Source organism: Oryzias latipes, chromosome 18 (assembly GCF_053564925.1).
Source record: "Oryzias latipes strain Hd-rR chromosome 18, Olatipes_Hd-rR_3.1".
In the NCBI taxonomy this organism is placed as follows: Eukaryota; Metazoa; Chordata; class Actinopteri; order Beloniformes; family Adrianichthyidae; genus Oryzias; species Oryzias latipes.
In genome coordinates, this window is record NC_136254.1 from 9,655,222 (window position 1) to 9,673,425 (window position 18,204).

General features: G+C 39.9%; 1 long non-coding RNA gene across 1 annotated transcript; it reads left to right on the forward strand.

The window, feature by feature from the left end:
- The first annotated feature begins 9,946 nt into the window (after positions 1-9,946).
- LOC144987390 (uncharacterized) lies at positions 9,947-16,140 on the forward strand. Its single transcript, XR_013651271.1, has 3 exons — positions 9,947-10,048; positions 14,945-15,238; positions 15,631-16,140. It is a non-coding gene; the product is annotated as an uncharacterized LOC144987390 (long non-coding RNA).
- Positions 16,141-18,204: the final 2,064 nt, after the last annotated feature.

The following is an 18,204-nucleotide window of genomic DNA, read 5'->3' on the forward strand; positions in this document are numbered from 1 at the left end:
AGACTAGTAGGCAGGCACAGGGGTATGTTTCGGCCGGCTAGCCGTGGCGTTGAGATAGGACCACCTCAATGCTGTTACTAGCGGAAACTATATCTACAATGAATGAGGACGTAAAGCATTTGCTGCTTCATTAACATTGTAGCTTTGATCCTTCTGATCAATTAAGTAATCTGGGTATGTTTGGTGATTTGTCCCCATTTTTAACGATGTTTAAAATTTCCAGAACTCTTTTTACATTGTTTTTATTTTTGTTAAGCAGAATAATAAAGTTTATTTTTTTGTAACATGGATCTCTATTTATTCTCTCTTGATCTTTGTTTAAGGAATTGTTTATAGAGGTTATTTTTATTTTTAAATGCGTTTTGTAGACCAACACCAAACCAGAATTCATTCCCCCCCCCCCGGTTTATTCCTGTTGCTCCAATTATAGGGGCAGTTGGAGCATTAATGGTGTCCAAATTTGTTTTTTCGCGGAGAAGCCGTAGTGACTTAAGGCTGGGAAACCGTCCGCCGGTAGGATGAGCCGTGTCCCACTTGTAAAACCAAGGAGAATCACATTTCTTTATGTGGGTGTGCTCTGAAGGACAGAAGTTTACATTTAACTGTAAGCAAGGATTTTTTGTTTTTACATGACTTGAAAGATATAAAACCGATGTTATGTATTCTCCGAGGGCTGGCAGCTACACGCTAACATAGATGACCCGCGACTATTCATGACATTATGGAGTGGTAGTAATGTCCAAATATTAGGTCACTTTTTCCATAACTCTCGTCTTGGAGGGATAAATTAAGAGGTAGTGAGAAGCCCTAAGGGCAGGGAATGAATGTGGATTTGGCCCAATATTTAACCAGGGACACTTTCAAAGAGAAGAGACTTATAAGAAGTGTCCACGTTCTTTAATTGTTCATAGAATTCCAGTTTAATCTGGAAATCATTATTGAGGGAGCTCATTTTTTTTCATGTGATTTTTTCATGATTTCATGTGATCACATCAGGACATCTCTCCTCAATATTACATCTGAGATCGATTCTCCGGGATGGTGTTCTTGTAGGTGAGTTGTAGGTGATTATGGTGCTCAAAAACATGAAGGCTTCAGCTTTAGGGACAGCACGGTTGAATTTAGCAACTAAAGGGAAGTAGTTGATTTTTATCAATAGTCCTTCAACTGTTTCAAGAAGGTTCTATGTTGCAACCTTACCACAGAACCACATGTGGTTTTATGTCTGATGAAGTAGGCTGACAGTTAAAACATTGCTCTAACATGCTTTTCAGATATTAAGTAGGACTTTCTTTTAACAAATATTATATAAATGTGAAGAAAAATTATATACGTACATTTTCAAGTTTTTAATAGATTTACTAGTCAGACTTTAGACTCAATGGTTTCTTAATTACAGGAGGAAACAGGCTGTCCACAGGTGAAAATGGGAAAAACTTTGAAAGATATACAAGTTGCATGCACAAAATTGTAGACCACAAGGTTGTAGAAGTACTGGTAGATGATTTTTAGCTTTTAACCCTCTCTTCAAAAAAATTGACGCTGTTCATATGAAAAGTGTGCAGCTTGCCTGTTAGAAATGAGGATATTACACAACAATATCACGCGTATCTTAATTGCATGCCTTACAAATACTTTATAATACATTTACCACACAACAATAGTATGTTCCACTTTCATGACGTCCTTTGAGGTGCCACCAGGAGGCTTAAGGGAACACATACGCATCCAATTAAGATGCAGCCGCTCCTCTCTACAACATATCATGGACCTGTACAACCCAAACTGCTTCGCACCTGTTCGGGTGCAAGAGACTGTGCCTTAAAGCAAGTATTTTTTTTTAAACACTGAAAAACTTAAAACTAATATTTATTCCATAGTTTCAACTTTGTAACACTTTACTCATATTTAAAGGACATATGCTCTTAAATGTTTCAAAAGAGGGGGAAGGCCTGAATCACGGGCAAACAATTAAAGAAAGCATCAGGGGCCTAGTTTAGAAAGAACCAAAGAGATGAGGAAGACAAAGGCTCCAACAACAAAGGTATGCTGGCAGGGTGGACTTACCCTTGCAGAAAGGTAGGCCATTACCTGGGGCCCTCAACTCTCTGGGGCCCTGAACTAATCACTCAATAAAAGTGTCTACAATAAACTTAACATCCATAATCATTTAACTAGGTCGGGGGTCGGTAACCCGTGGCTCCGTAGCCGGATGCGGCTCTTTAGCGCCGCCCTGGTGGCTCCCTGGAGCATATTCAAAAATGTTTTAAAATGTAAATAAATAGATGGGAGAGAGAAATATACTTTTTGTTTTAATATGGTTTCTGTAGGAGGAATAACAAGACACAAGCATTCTTTATTTTTTCCAATGCTGAAAGAGCTTGCAGAATTGATGATGCACTGCCCAGCAGGTACGTCACATGCTGTCGGAAAACGGAAGCCACTCTGGCTAAAAGTTGAGATGTCAATCAACTGATTGCGACTTAGCCGCACGAGTCCACAGAGAGAAGGGAGTAGAGATGAAAGCCAATGGAGGGAGTACAACTGGAAGCCAAATGCATACTTGACTTTCCGTCATTACTATTCCCAAATTGTTTTGAAGTGCATTATGTTTAACATTGCACTGTAGTGATCAACCTCTCTCCCTTCCACACTCATGGTCCAACAAAAAGAAACAAACATAACAGGAAGAATAAACTAAGGTGGAACAACAAAACTGCCATATGAAAAGAAACGTGGGCAAACAGAAACGCTCATGCTGAGCCCTAATTAGATCAGGAAACTGCGTCCCACAATCCCTCGCTGCTAACAGACCTAAAATGCACATGACCGCCACTAGCCCCGCCTTCACCTCCTAAGGCTCATGGGAAGTGGGAGTTATAGGGTAAAACCTTGAGTAAGAGTGTTGTGAATTGAAAGTCATGTCCATGCTGTTGTGCTGATTTTAAGTACTGGAACGAATGGACTTTAAACAGAGAAGGAGAATTTGCTTCTCCTGCTAGCAATATGTCGTTGAAACTGTTCTGGGTTGTAAGTTGTTAAAGATACGGACTCTTAAAAAAATCTGTCTTGGTAACCGTTTTAGCTGCTGCTGCACCACTTAGGTGACGATCCGGCTTACGACACACGTTTCTACCAGTGGGGCTTTTTTAATTTTCAGCGGACCACTAAATAGCTGGCTGATGTAAATGAAACTACCGTCAGTTCCGTGCATTGCTTGATGAAGTTGAAAGTGAAGTCCGATGGCTGTCCGGGGTGACGCTTTCCGTCACTTTGTCGTCTGTTTAGAACACGTGAAAACATTCCTGAAAAGCAACGACCAGGGGCCTCATTTATAAAACTTTGCGTAGGATTTGCGTCAGAAGTGGCGTACGGATGAAACATAGGATGTGCGTACGCACAGAAATATTTAGTTATAAAACCGTGCGCACGCACATCCTACGCATCTTTCTCTTAATAAATCACAACCAATTCTAAATGCTGCGCAGCTTTTGCGGCCTCATGACACATCATATTTGTCCTACAGCAAATATTTATTTTATAGATGGATAGAACACTCTTCTTGTTTATAAATTATTCATATATACTGTAAACAAATTAAAGTATAATACAGATGTGTTCAGCACACATTTGACCCTCAGTAACTATTTCTGATATTTTTCAAACTTCAAATTCTGGAGCTTTAAACAGTTATCAAATGTCTGTGAAAATGATCATAAAAATAAAAGAAATGATTTTACTTACATTTTTATCCACTTACTCCAATGTTATTTTTAAAATACAAACATTGAAAAACATGTTTGGCCTTACTTTTTGAGTCCATGTGTCGATCCTTCTCCAGAAAAAGCTTTATGATCTGTTGGAAAAGTCTTCCTTATTTTCCTTTATTTTATATGAGTTTCTTTCTCTCAATGGAGACAGGCGTTCTTTGTCTTTTTCTACGGCAACAGTGTAGCTACAAAGCAGCTGTCAGCTCACGTCTGCCCCCTGCTGGTAAAGCATTGCTTCACCTGAAGCCCTTTCTGCAGGCCTATACTAGTGTTTCCACCCTACGTCTCTGTTAACATTGAGTCCTGCCGTCAGACTGTGGCACAGCGCTCCCGAGCCTCACCAGGGGCCTGTTTCAGAAAGGAGGTTCAACCAACTCTGAGGTTAAACTTGAACTCTGAGTTGGTCAATCGAGAGCTTAACAACTCTGAGTTTTCTGTTTCAGAGAAGCTGATCGGAGTTAGGTCAATCAATTCTGAGTGGACTAATTCGGAGGTGAGCGTGCGCACTGCGACTATAAGAAGCCATTACCAATGGAGCGCAGATATCACGAGTCACCATGGCAACCGTGAAAACAAAGAGGTCTGCGTATTTTTCGCCAGCTGAACTTGACGTGCTGCTGCAGAGTTACAGTGAATATGAGCACATATTCCAGAAGAAAAGCAACACCGCTGCATCTGCAAAACAGAGACAGTTAGCGTGGGAAAACATAGCTGCTCAAGTTAATGCGTAAGTTTGCATTTAAGTCATTGTTGTAAAATATTGGCTGTAATAACTTTTTAAATAGCGTAAGGTGTGAAATAGAAAATGGCGATATTTAGGTGTACTTTTGAAGTGTTATTCCTGGTGTAATTTTATGAAATGCTGCATAGTGTACAGAACCAATCTGGGGGAAAATGCATTTAACATCTGTAATGTTTAGAGGACTTTTTTGTTAACCTTCCCTTCTTGCAAACGTTAGTCAGTTTAATATTAATACATGCAACTGTGTCTTTAAAAGTGAACCTTTGTCTACTGTTGAACCTTTCGCTGCGCGAAGACTTCTCCTTTCTTTTCTCTCGTCTTTCCGATCGACCGTGGTCAGAAGCCCAGGGGAGATTTCCTTCAGGGCTGAAGGGAATTCTCCTTCGGGGTTCACTTCCCGTTGGAAACCCTCAACCTCCAGAGCGGATTAAGAATGACTCCAAAACAGTTATTCTGGGAATGACACCTTCTCTTTATTTAACTAAGTGCTCCGTCCTCCAAACACACAATATATACCATGTCCCTGATTTCATTTTCATGTAGATGCAATCCTGCAGGAATTAAAAGAACATGGCAGCAGCTAAAAATGAAGTATAAAAACATAATTCAATCAGGTCAAATTTGAGCATGTCATGGATGGAGGCTTTGTTGACAATATTTGACATATGAAACATCTACATAGCAATATCTAATGTTGTTTTCATTGTATATATGTAATTGACTGCAACGAAAAACGGTAAAGCTCAAACAAAAACGTATGGGGAAATGACAAAAAATCGAGTCTTCTCAAAATCCTCGCACGAGGTAAATATAATTCTCTATGAATGAATGCAGCCTCCTCGTCTATTGGGTCCTCCAAAAAAGGACAAGCCATTCTTGTCACTTAGACCGTCTCTGTGTGACAGAAATGTGGGCAATGAAGGTTAAAGCGAAAAATACCGCTTCGTCTTTAAAAAGGGGAGGGGACCGGCAGAAACATGAGTTTAGAGGATAAAACCTGCTCCCGACCAGGTTAGGTTCACAGCATAAGTAACCATGGACACTGACTCAGAGTATAAGTTACCTCTCTTTCAGAAACGGGTTTGACTTACTCTGCTTTCTCTGGTTTAACAAACCTCCCATTCTGAAACGGAAAACCCAGGGTTTCCCTGATTTCAGGGTTAACGCACTCAGAGTTTACACTTAACCTCCTTTCTGAAACAGGCCCCAGGAGTTTCCGCTCCGTCTGTGATCGCGCAACACTCAAATTCGGCAATTTTAACCTCAGAAACTGTGAAAAATGGGTTGAGATGACTGAAAATTTATATTTAACACAGATCAATGGAAAAAAAAAAATCTAATTAATTTACCTTTTTCTATTTTATCATGATTATGACTGGTGAGGCGCTGTCTCACTTGCCTCACCTGACCGCACGTCACTGATGGTGGGGCCCCCACAACCGCTCCTCCAGTCCGTAGCCCTCCCAGTCATTAAGGTACTGCAGGCACCTGCCTGTGTGACAGGATCGCAGCAGGTGATGTACTGTGTAGGCTGGACCACTGTCAAAGAACCCGATTGGGGACAATGGGTTCACAGAGGGGGGCATCATTGGACTGGAGATCACTAGTTTACCCGTGACACATGGAACGTAGGATGGACCCATAATTGTCTCTGGAGGCAGTCACACTGCCACAGGGTCAACTACTCAGAAAACAGGAAATGGAGCCACAGAGTGGAGTCCCAGGTTTCAGTTTTTGAGCCACAAGGGAGGGTCGCCTGAGGACAGCCAGAATCTTTGACCTACAACATATCGCACAATGGTATTCTTGTCAGTGTACCTCTTGTAGCCAGTGCTCAGCAGTGTCTGTCGGGTGATATTCCATGCTCTGTGATAGCTTCAAAATGAGACCATGGGAGAAGGTATGGTCGCTTCCTTCTCCTGGAATTCAAACAAGAGTGACTGATAACCATTAACCTCCTGAAAGGGAGGCAACCCTGTGGCAGAAAAAGGGAAGGTGTGATGTGCGTGTTCTACCCATACCACATTCTGGGCCCAAGATGAGAACTAGTGGCCACAGGACAGTCGCATGGATGTCTCCAGCTGCTGGTTAAGTCTCTCCATCTGTCCATTAAACTGTAGATGGAAAGTGAAAGAGAGACTGACGTAATCCAAAGAACTTCGCAGAATTCTTTCCATAACAATGAATTGAAGACCCCAATCAAATCTGTGAAGTCTTTAAACATGCTTCACTAATAATAATAATGCCAGTGAGGGTGATGGCTAGACGAGCAGAGGTGGGTAAAATGAAATCTGGTTCAGGTTTAGAGTCACAGGCGTCATTTAGCAACGATCAGAAATATACTCTCTAAAAGTGATGCTGAGAAGCTCATCCATGCATTTGTTACGTCTAGGCAGGATTACTGTAACTCTTTGTTAGCAGCGTGTCCTAAGAGTTCCTTAAGAAGTCTCCAGCTTGTTCAGAACCCAGCTGCTAGATTGTTAGCTGGAACTAGCAGAAGAGAACACACATTACTCCTGTGTTAGTTTCACTTCACTGGCTCCCAGTTGATCCTGCTCACCTATAAGGCCTTTCATGGAATGACCCCATCCTATATGAAAGTCCTCATAGTGCCTTAGCACAGAAAAATTCACTCACAAAATGCAGGACTGCTTGTGGTTCCCAGAATTTCTAAAAGTACAGTTGGAGGTAGAGCCTTTAGCCACCAAGCCCCTGTTTTATGGAATCAGCTCGCAGCTCATGTTAGACAGGCTGACACAGCTTTTATATTCAAAGACTGAAAACATATTTAACTTACAGTGAACATGTGTAACCCTTGTGCTATCCTAGGTACTTTAACATTGGGAGTTGGGTCATCTAGACCCACAAGACGCGTCGCTGAACCTTTTTTCTTCAATGATTTGTGATCTTCACTGGTGTCCATGGATTACATGAAATCCTCTCCACCTTTATCCACCTTTGTCATGGTAGGGAGAATACGTCAATGTATGGGTGGGGTCATAGGATAGCACAAGGGTTAAATTAAACTTAGCAATAACAATTAGTTGTTAATAGGCTGCTAGAAGGTTAAATCTAGGGAAAATATGCTGCACTTGTTGGGTTAGGTTATCAGTGCACCTGCACTTGGCTGCGGTCCTCAACCCTGGTTCGTCTGTGCCCCTGTACCTGACCGTGTACCTTGTCTCTACTACTGCTCCTACACCTGGCTGTAAATCCTGCATCTGGCTCGTCTTGCGCCCCCAGCCATCCCCCAACTCCATCTGGATGAAGCCCATCTGCTGGACTATTCAAACATGTAGTTGTAGAATTAGATATGTTAATTCTTCTCTAAGAGTACTGGCACATCACCTGTCCATCCTGGGGGACGATCCCTCCTTCATGTGGGCGGTCCTGAGGTTTCTTCGTTTTTTCTGGAATCCGTTTTTTTTGGAGATTTTCTTTCCTGCAAAGGAGGATCGAAGGGCACGGATCCCCAGTTTAGTTTAGTCTGTTTAGTTAGAGTGGATAGTGGAGGCAACCTGAATATGTGGATCTTACCCACAGAAACCATAACCCTAGGAACCTTGTGGACTTAAGGTAAATGTCGCACTTCTCTGCCTTGACATATAACTGATTTTGCAATAGTCATCTCAATACCTTTCGCACTTAAATAATGTGTCCTTAATTAGGATGCCATAGAGATAGTCAAATAGAAACTGGTTCAGTATTTCTCCCAACACAATGTTGACCAAATTCTTGAACACAGCTGTGGTGTTTGTGAGATCTAAAGGCATCACAATGTATTGAATTTGTCCCATGGGAGTGTTAAACACAGTTATACACTCATCCCCCTCTATAACAGGCACTAGACTAAATGATAAGCAGTGTGAAGATCTAGTCTGGTGAAGGTGTTGGTGCCCTGAAGTAATTCAAAAGCAAGAAGGGGACAATGATTCTTTACAGTGACTTGGTCTAAAAGAAGCAAAACTACTTGACACAAACTCTTATCCTCCTTGACAAAGCTAAACCCTGCCCTTGCAGGAGTAAAAGAGGTATTATCAACCCAGCAGGGATTCATTGCTGTTGCCCTGGTTAGCTTTGCATCCAGGTGTCGACAGGGAGTAAAGGTGACCTCTAAACGGGGACGCACCCAATAAGAGGTCAATGCCACATTCATGAAATCAAGAGGGAGGCAGCGAAGACACACACACACTTTATTAAACACCTTATGAAGATTTTGATACACTGTAGGAACCATAGACTAATATAGGAAGGACTTCTGGCTAGAATGAGGACTGTGAGGTGAGGACGCTGCTTGGAGACAGCATGATAAGCACTTTGGTCCTTTGAAAAAGGTAGAAAATTACCATACGAGTATATGGCATTTACCATTTATGACCTTTGTATGTGTTCTTATGTTGTGTTATGCTGTGTTATGTTTGATCTCAAGTCAGACGAGACGACCTGCTGAATTTAGACCTGCTGAATTTAAGTAGATTTTTAATCAGAGAAAGAGAAACTATCCAGGATTCCCTCAGCAGCATGGAGTTTTTAGTTTAGCGGATCTAGCATATATAACTCATTGGGTCGGAAAACTTTTTGTGGTATTAATATAAAAACACTAGATTATGTGAATGCATATACTGTAAGTTTTGGTAGGATATTTACTTATGGTGTTGCACAATATTTCCTTTTATTACACAAAATAATTTTTGGAGTAATCTCAGGTACTTGACTTAGTTCTTTATGTTTTAATAACACTTGGAAAGTTTTTATATTTTTTACACTTTAATATAATTACAATTGTTTTTACAATATAATTAAAAAAGTTAGATTTTCAAATAGGGAAGTAAAAAATAAAAGATAATTTATTATTGGTAGTTCTGGCTAATGAATCACTATTTTGATTTTTGTTGGCTATTTTTAGATGACTTTTTGGATAGAAAACCATGACTATCTAGGAGCACTGACGGATATTAATGTGAAATGATTTGTTTTTATTCATTAATTTCAAGTTGTTGCATGAATAGTTAGCATAATTGTGTGAGAGGCTGTAAAAATACGAAAAGACAAAAGAAATAAAGCAAGACATTTGTTGCCATCCTTCCAAAAGTGCTGGAAAACAGACACAATAGGAAAAAGAGCAAAATCAATGACATTGACAAGTCAAGGATAAGAAATTTGACAGAGAAAAAAGGAAAGGCAAAGTGACAGACAAAAAAATGGCTAATGCGAAACGTTTCTTACTTTTCTTGTTCATGCCACTCTATAAGGTTAAGCTACTGTTTTGTTATATCATTCAAGTAGTTTTGCTTCTTTTACCTTCTTTAGTAAAACCTGACAAAATAAAAAAAAAGACACAAGATCATCATTTGTTCCTAGTAGGAAGTGAATTAGTGCATTTTTAGTGCCTTTTTTTCTAGTTGGTTTTGAAGAAACACACCAGAAGAGGAAGCAGAAATCGTTGCTATCCCCCCTGCAATGGCTGCCTGTCGCCCTCTTTGTCTGAGTTACTTTTCCTCAAGCGTTTTGCTGCTTCTCTGGCTCTGCCACCCCGGTGAGTTTTTACACTTATTCATGCAGTTCTACCTTAAACTTCTCAGCTCTGTCACATTTATATATTTAGTACAGTGATGAACTACATCTTTTTCCTATCTTTAGAACGTCTTGACATGCACTTGGCTCAGGGCTTACACTTTCAGATGTGTGGGTGTTTACTGCAAAATTATTTCAAAACTAGTACAATGCTGTATAAAAACTCTTAAACTCCTAAATGGATTTAATACCCAACTGTCCAAAAGTCCTTTTTATCACCCCACAAACGCGTGGAAAGAGCATTTTTTGTTACAAATGCATTTCCTTTACTGTTTTGGTGTTTCTGTTCACTAATGGAAAAACTTCAGAATGCCTGACATGTCAGCAGATTTCCTACCGCATCTTCAGGTAAAATAAAAGAAGGATCGTTAAGTTTCTGTTACTTCCCTTTTTTATAGAATGTAATAACTCTTGAGTAATTGACTGTTTCTGCTGATGCCTCTCAGAATGTACCAGTGCTTCTGCAGAGTGCAAGCATGGCTGCAGGTCTTTAATGTAATAGTTGTCCCAGCTTTAGAAAGCCTTATATTATAAAGGTTATAGAAGGACATCAAAATATGTCTGTCTCTGATTCTACAAGTTGTATCACTTCAAAAGATGGTAGAGATCTGTTATGTTCATCATAGACACGTATCAGCTGTGAGAGACTGAACGTAAAACATACAAAGAATCAAGGAAATCACATTGTATGACTTTAAAGGATGTATTTGTTTAAAGGTACAGAAAATAAGTATTTAAGCTGTTACTTCTTCCTTAAGAAGCTCTTAAATCATACACTTGTTACCTGTTTTAATAGAATTGGTCATTTGTATAAATGTACATGTCCACTGTTACCACTTGTCTAGGGCGGAGGGGGGAGGGGAACAAAAATAAAGACCCGAGGGTGGGGGAACAGACCACAGTCCACCCCCACCACCCCCATAGAAATGAAGATGCCTCATTTGAAAGCCATCATCCTACAATCGCAATCCAGAGCACCTGAAACTAAACAAAAAGAATTTATCCAACAAACAGAACTCTCACTCCATAAAGACATAAAGATAATTCACGTCTGCTGCCTCTCTTTTAACAAACGTCAAATTTACTGCTCAACACCAAGGACAAGATTGTAGACCTTAGCAAGACTGGAATGAACCAATCTCAAATAAGCAATGAAAAGAAATCAACTGTTTGATGATAGTTAGAAAATGACCGAAATACGAGATGAGTGAGAATCTACCTCCACCTGGGACTCTGAAGAAGATTTCACCTGGTGGGTACAATTATCCTGAGAACGATGAGAAAACAGCCCAGAACCACACGGGGTACCTGATCAATGCCCGAAAGGGAGCTGGGACCACAGGAACAAAGGTTATTATGGAAACACCACAGCTTTCTGTTCCTCTTGAGCGATATGTCTTAAACTTAAACTCCAATGACAATGTTAGTTTTTGCATGTGTGTTTTTAACACGTAATTGTGGTATTTTTCTGATGGAGGACAAATATAAAGAAAATTAAGAATAAAATCGCGTTTTTGAGCATCTCTTTATGGATCCTGCTGTGAATCAAGAGCAGATGAAAAAATGCTGTTTGAAAAAACTGGTAGCTTTTAGGTAGAAGCTGCATTGGGCGGATCACAAGCCCCCTGCTCTGCTTCATTCTGATCCATCCACTTGTAGGCGACTAGATCCATCTTCATTTTCCTTGTCTGAGCTGGCATGTGGCACAAACTTGTACAGCTGAAGAACTCCAATTTTACTTCCTATTTTTGTTGCACCACTAATGTTAGCTTGGGGTTGTGAGATGCTGTAAGCTAGAGGCAGAGAATGTAAACAGATGGAGGATGAAAAATAGAAGTGGGCTTACTCTGCGCCAACAGTCCAGTTCACAATTCAGGGGCAAATTTCTAATGAAATCCTGCTGCTTTGCAGAAACTTTGTCCTGGAAAATTAAACTGTTTTTTGGCTTTGGCTAAAATGGCATAATGATAATTAAACGACCACTGGGAACACTTTTACAAAATTTAAAAGATGATCGGAGTGGGACTTTAACACTTGTGCTATCTTAGATGACCCCACCCTTACATTGACGTGTTCTCCCTACCATGACAAAGGTGGATAAAGGTGGAAAGATTTCATGTAATCCATGGACACCAGTGAAGATCACAAATCATTGAAGAAAAAAGGTTCAGCGCACTGTCTTGTGGGGTCTAGATGACCCCACTCCCAATGTTAAAGTGCCTAGGATAGCACAAGGGTTAAGAAATGATGTCCAGATAACATTTTTGGAATCATTCTTGATGAAAGAGTCTTCACACATATGTCAGACACTTTTTTTACTGCGTCGTTGTACTGATGTCACTGGTTAAAACAAGAACTGTGAAGGAGCTGTAAAAGCAGAAGCAGTGTTATCTACCAGAAAATGTGTTGTTTACTAGCAGGTCTTTATTTGCATCGCCTTTCTCACCTCCATCAGAATCTGGGTTTTTTCAGGTTTTGCTTCCATCCATTTCCTGTAGAAACGTATTGCCTTGATGGCCGTGCGTAAAGGCCAGCTATCAGCTACTTAGCAGAGGTCGGCCTGGTTAGTCCTGGGATAAAAGATTCCCTAAGACAAGCAGGTGCTATAAACACTGCAAACACATTGGAGCATTATCCAATGCTAGAATGAAAAAAAAAAAAAAAACTCAGCATTCTTATTAAACAAAAGCAAACAGCAAAGCTATAATTGATTTGAAAATGTTAAATATATTTCTTTGCCGCACGGTTGTGTGGTGGTTAGCACTCTTGCTTTACAGTGACAAGGTTCAAGTCCAGAATAGGTCCCTTCAATGTTTACAAGTTCTCATCGTGCTTTTGTGGTTTTTCTCTGAGCACCTGTTCTTCTCCTCACAGTCCAAAACATGACTCATTTGTTGACCGGTGGTGACATGAAGCCTCTGCAGACATTTAGGTCTCTCTTGGTTTCATGGTTCCTTTCTTGAGGCTTCAAATGAACATGAGAGACCCCTGCTGGTGTCTGATGATAAAACCAAAAATGTTTTAAAGCTTTATTGCATTTAAAGCAGGCTTTGTTTGGACTTTAATTTTTACCTTACATGTAAAAAAACGGCTTATTTAGTAAGTTGGTACTTACTAAATACTTATAATAATGGTGGTTATTTACTATGACAAAGTAAAAGATCTAAAGAAGGGAGTTGAAATGTGCAGTAATGTTGTGGACCCAAAAAAGTGTTGAAAACATAAATAGTAGTTTGGATTTAAGAAAAGTTGAATTCTTAAAACTAATCTTAAAAATATGAGATGTGTCAGTGTTTGTGGAGTGGTGGAAGTTTGGTGGAATTGACAGCAAGTTGGTGAAGTTTCTCAATTAGTCAGGTGACATCTTGAAATTGATACTTACCAAAAAGTACCATCCTTGAAATTTATATTATAAAGTAATCTTGATTTAAGTATAGCAAGTAGACCAAATATGTAGTGTACTAGGAAGTATATGAACAGAATACTTCTTCAGACTAAATGGGAACATTTAAAGTTTACAATATTTAGATAGCATGTAAAAAATAAACATCAAGTATACTAAGTATACATAAGTAGTAAGGTGGTAGACTAAGTATACTTTGGTAAACTTAAAAAGGAGTCATTGCATTTGGACTTAAACGTCTTAATTAAAATGTTTCACAGCTCATCCAAGTGGCTTCATCACTCGGCCATTAACCCTTACACAAACTGTATACATTATTAATGTGATAATTGATAAAAAAAAATGACTATTCCAGCTGCAGATGATTGGTTTTTGGTGCATTATCTACATCTTATACCATGGTCCGGTTGAATACTCGATTCTGATTGGCTACTGGGTGTGCGTTAAAACCTGATAACCGCACGGTGAAAAAAGAAGTTCCGGTCACCTAGCTTAAATGTTTTGTATCACTGCGCCGGCTTCTTTAAAACAACCTTTTGCTTCGCGTCTGACAGTTCAGACTTCCACGGTGTACGTTAAAAAGTAATAACGCACACTTCGTCGGCCATGAACCCTTACGTGACTGGAGGCCCATTTCTAGCAACCATCACTCCAGTGTTCTAATGGTACAATGTGTTTGCTCATAGTGTCAGAAATGCTAACAGATGATTAGAAAACCCTTGTTGTTAGCACAGCTAAAAACAGTTTGGGGGTTAGAGCTGCTATAAAACGGATCTTCCTTTGAGTAAGTTGAGTATCTGCAGAATCACATTTGTGGGTCAATTAAATCCTCAAAATAGCCAGAGAAGAGAACTTTCATGTGAAACTAGACAGTTTGTTGTTCTTAGAGATGAAGAGTATTCTATGAGAAAAATTGTCAAGAAACTGAACATTTCCATCAACCTTCAATGTTGACACTGACGTTTTACGAGTACTATTTAATGAAGCAGTCAGTTGAGGGCCTGTGAGGCGTCTATTTCTCAAACTGGAGACTCTAATGTACTTCTATTCTTGCTCAGTTGTGCAGCGGGGCCTCCCACTTTCTGTTCTACTCTGGTTAGAGCCTGTTTGTGCTGTTCTCTGAAGAGAGTAGAAAACATCTTTGAGAGAAAGAATGTATTTCTGATTAATTTAAGTTATCTTCTCTGAAAAAAAATAGTGCTCTTCTTAAAAAAATTGGAACATTTCTAAGTGACCCCAAACTTTTGAGCAGTAGTTTAAGTGACCCAAATATGAATAAAAAAAAAACTTGTATTCAATGACTTATGCCTCTATTTCAGAACAAATATAACAAATAAAATGTATGTATTAATTTTTAACATGTCCTTTTTTCTCATTCATGGTTATTTCTTTCATCAGAGGATCTGTTTTAAATCTCTTCATTCTCTCTTTATGTTTCTGCTTCTTGTTTTTCAGGTTTGGTTTCCTTGAAGACTATTTACAAAAAAGTTGGAGACTCAGTGGAGATTTCATCAGAGCTTCCAACTGAAGGAGTTGATAAAGCAAGGTGGAAATATGAAAATCAAGATGTTGCAGACAGACGTCGCAACATTACTAACCACAAATTTGGCAACAGATTAAACTTCAACACCACCACCCTCAGTTTAACTCTAACAAAGCTAACTCTTCAAGATTCTGGGAATTTCAGTTTTATTTCTCAACAGAACAACAAACAAAGGAAAACTGTCGTCGTTACTCTTCAGGTTTATGGTAAACCCTTGTTTTTCTTTCTAGTTCTTTATGAAACTCTATAGTTTTTGCAGTTACTGCAAAGTAAGAATGCAAGATCTTTTTTACATAACAATAATTTCTCAAAAGTTTCAAATAAGGAAATGTTTAAAACGTAAACAGTAGAGCCAATTTTCAGATATTAAAATAATGTTTAATGCTTGAAGTCCTCAGACTTTATCTAAACTTACTGACTTTTAATTTCTATGTAAAGTCTATGTAAAGTCATACCTTTCATTTGATCTTATAAACATAAACATAAAATCAAACTACAAACAGCTAAAGTTGTAATGCTTACCAGGGTTTTAGAGACTATGGATGCAATGAAATCTTGTGTTTTCTATTGTTTTCTTTTCTCTCCTGTCTGTCCTCAGAGTCCATAACTGAAGACCCCATTCTGACTTCCACACACGTTTTTAGTGATTCCAATCAATTCTGCACAGTTTTAGTGACCTGCAGTTTAAAGTCCACCAACAATGTCCACTACGAGTTGATTGTTGGGAATCAAACCTACGATGGCTCCAGTCTGCAGCAAAACATCAGGAAGCAGGGACAAGTGCAGAAGTTCACATGCACAGCCTCCAACTATGTCAGTAATAGAACAGGATCCATAACTGCCACGTGTCCGGACTATTTAACTGGAGGTACGTTCACACACTATTGATGAACAGCAGGTATTGTTCATTTTTTTTAATTATGACTTTTTGGATTAGTCACAATCAGAACTCTGTTCAATTTAAATAGCACTTTGGATCAGAACACAGTTGGATCAGACTGCAGTTGTCTGGACTCTGTAATGCTAATGAGTCTCTAATGCTACGTTCACACCGGGAATGTGATGCACATTCCTGAACACACATTTAGGTCATGCTGTTCACACTGGACTACCCGATACTAGAGCATGTTTGCCACCTATAGTTGGAAGAGGCTTGGTGTGAAATGTTAAAGTGATGCAAATCTGCTGAATCTTGCTCTAAGGCTTTTTAAAATATAAAAGAATTTGATCAAAAATCCAAACGTGTACAGAATGTAAATTTTAAAGTATGTAAACCATAATGTCTGGAATCTGGAATGAAGGCCTAAATGAAGCTTAATTAAAACACTAGGGCAGGGGTGGCAGACAAGTTTTACACAAAGAACCGTAATTTTTAACTATGAGAGTCAAAGAGTCACACCACGCCCTGCCAATAATAATAATAACAATAATGGCTTAGATTTATCTGTGTATTTTCTTGGTGCTCAAAGTTCTTACAATGTGTCCATTATTCATTCACTCCTCTTTCATACTTGGTGATGATAAGCTACTGATGTAGTCTCAGCTGCCCCGGGGCAGGCTGACAGAGGCGTGGCTGTCGGTTCACGCCTACGGTCCCTCTGACCATCACCGGGATCATTCATACACATTCACACACCAGTTGAGCTGCACTGGAGGCAGGGAGGGTGAAGTGTCTTGTGCCAAGGACACAACGACAGCTGGCTGGGGGGAACGGGGAGCGATGCTTTGATCATTGGACGACACGCTCTACCACCGGAGCCACTGCGCTGTATTCATTTTGATGGCAGCCTTCAGATTTACGCCCCGCAAAGATGGAAAGTGGGATGGATTGCTTTTTTGAATGTGCACTTTGAAAAGCTTCAACTTGTTAATAAAGGAGAATACACTTTGTGTGAAATCAGGAAGAGTCTTTAATTTCCCCTGCAGGTCCAGGTTTAGTTTATCCAGGTTTGAAAGCATGACCGCCATAAAGCCAAATCCAGAAGCCAGTTGGGTCTGAAATCATGGGATACCCTTTGTCCCTTTCTGCCGTGAACAATTTTAATGCTTCCAAAAGCTCAGAAAAACATGACAGCACTCTACCTCTTGAGAGCCATCTCACAGAGCAGTGGCAGGTCACCATGCAAGTCTGCGTAAAGTCCAGCAATGAGATTTTTGAACTGCCAGTGATTAAGGGTTTGCGTACGGATGTGCGGGGCTGGTGAGCATGAAGTACCCAAAATGCAGAGACGGGAGGCACACGGTTCCAGGGCAAGGGGTTTATTAACGTAACAAAAAGCACTGCAGAGCAGTGAAACCTAAACAAAACTCACTGTGGGCATAGCATGAACACATGGCAGAAGACAAGAGGAGGGCAGAGACAGGACTTATTTACAGACAGGACTGACAAGACACAGGTGACAACGATCAGGAGAGATTGGAACCAGGGAAGTAAATCTCAAAACCATGACATAACAGTAAACCTTTCCAAATAAAACAGGAAACAGAACTCAAACATGACAGAAACAAGACGGAAAGCAAAAATCAATACAAAGAAACCCAAACCATGACAGGATGTAGTTCACAATCTCTATCGCAGGTTTCATGACGTGGTCTAAATTAAGTGTTTTGGACACGAGGTGTTAGGTTTTAATGCACGTGCACGTTAAAACATACCAGTAAAACATGCATGTTAGTGCGTGTTTAAAAAAAGGCAGTGGAAGCACAACTGAGTTGGTTGTGATTTATTTTTTCATTCATCAATCAGCATCCCAAAATCCTTGTCCTTTGTAGCTGGGCCAAATTTCTATCAAACACGCCAGGTTCCCTTTTGTCATTGTCAGAGTCTGTCTCGTTGCCGTGCGACTCCTCGTAAATGATGTTGGCTTTTCTGCACTTCGAAAGCAGTGCAAGCAGACACGTTAGCCTGAGCTTCTTCAATCCATTCACAAAGTGTGGCGTAACTCGCCCAGCGCTGTGTCCCAGTAAAAGGAGCGGAAGATGAACAGCTTTTCATTGTAATCAGCTGGTCGTTGCTGCGCAACTGTAGTTCTCGCCTGAATGGCAAGATGGCCCCGTTTCATCAAACGAAAGCACCAAGACCTCCTTGAATATGTTCAGTTTTCTTTTCCTCTGCCAGCATTACTGCCTTCAGTCAAGTTGGTCTCGGGCCACCTGGTATTAAGGTAAAAAT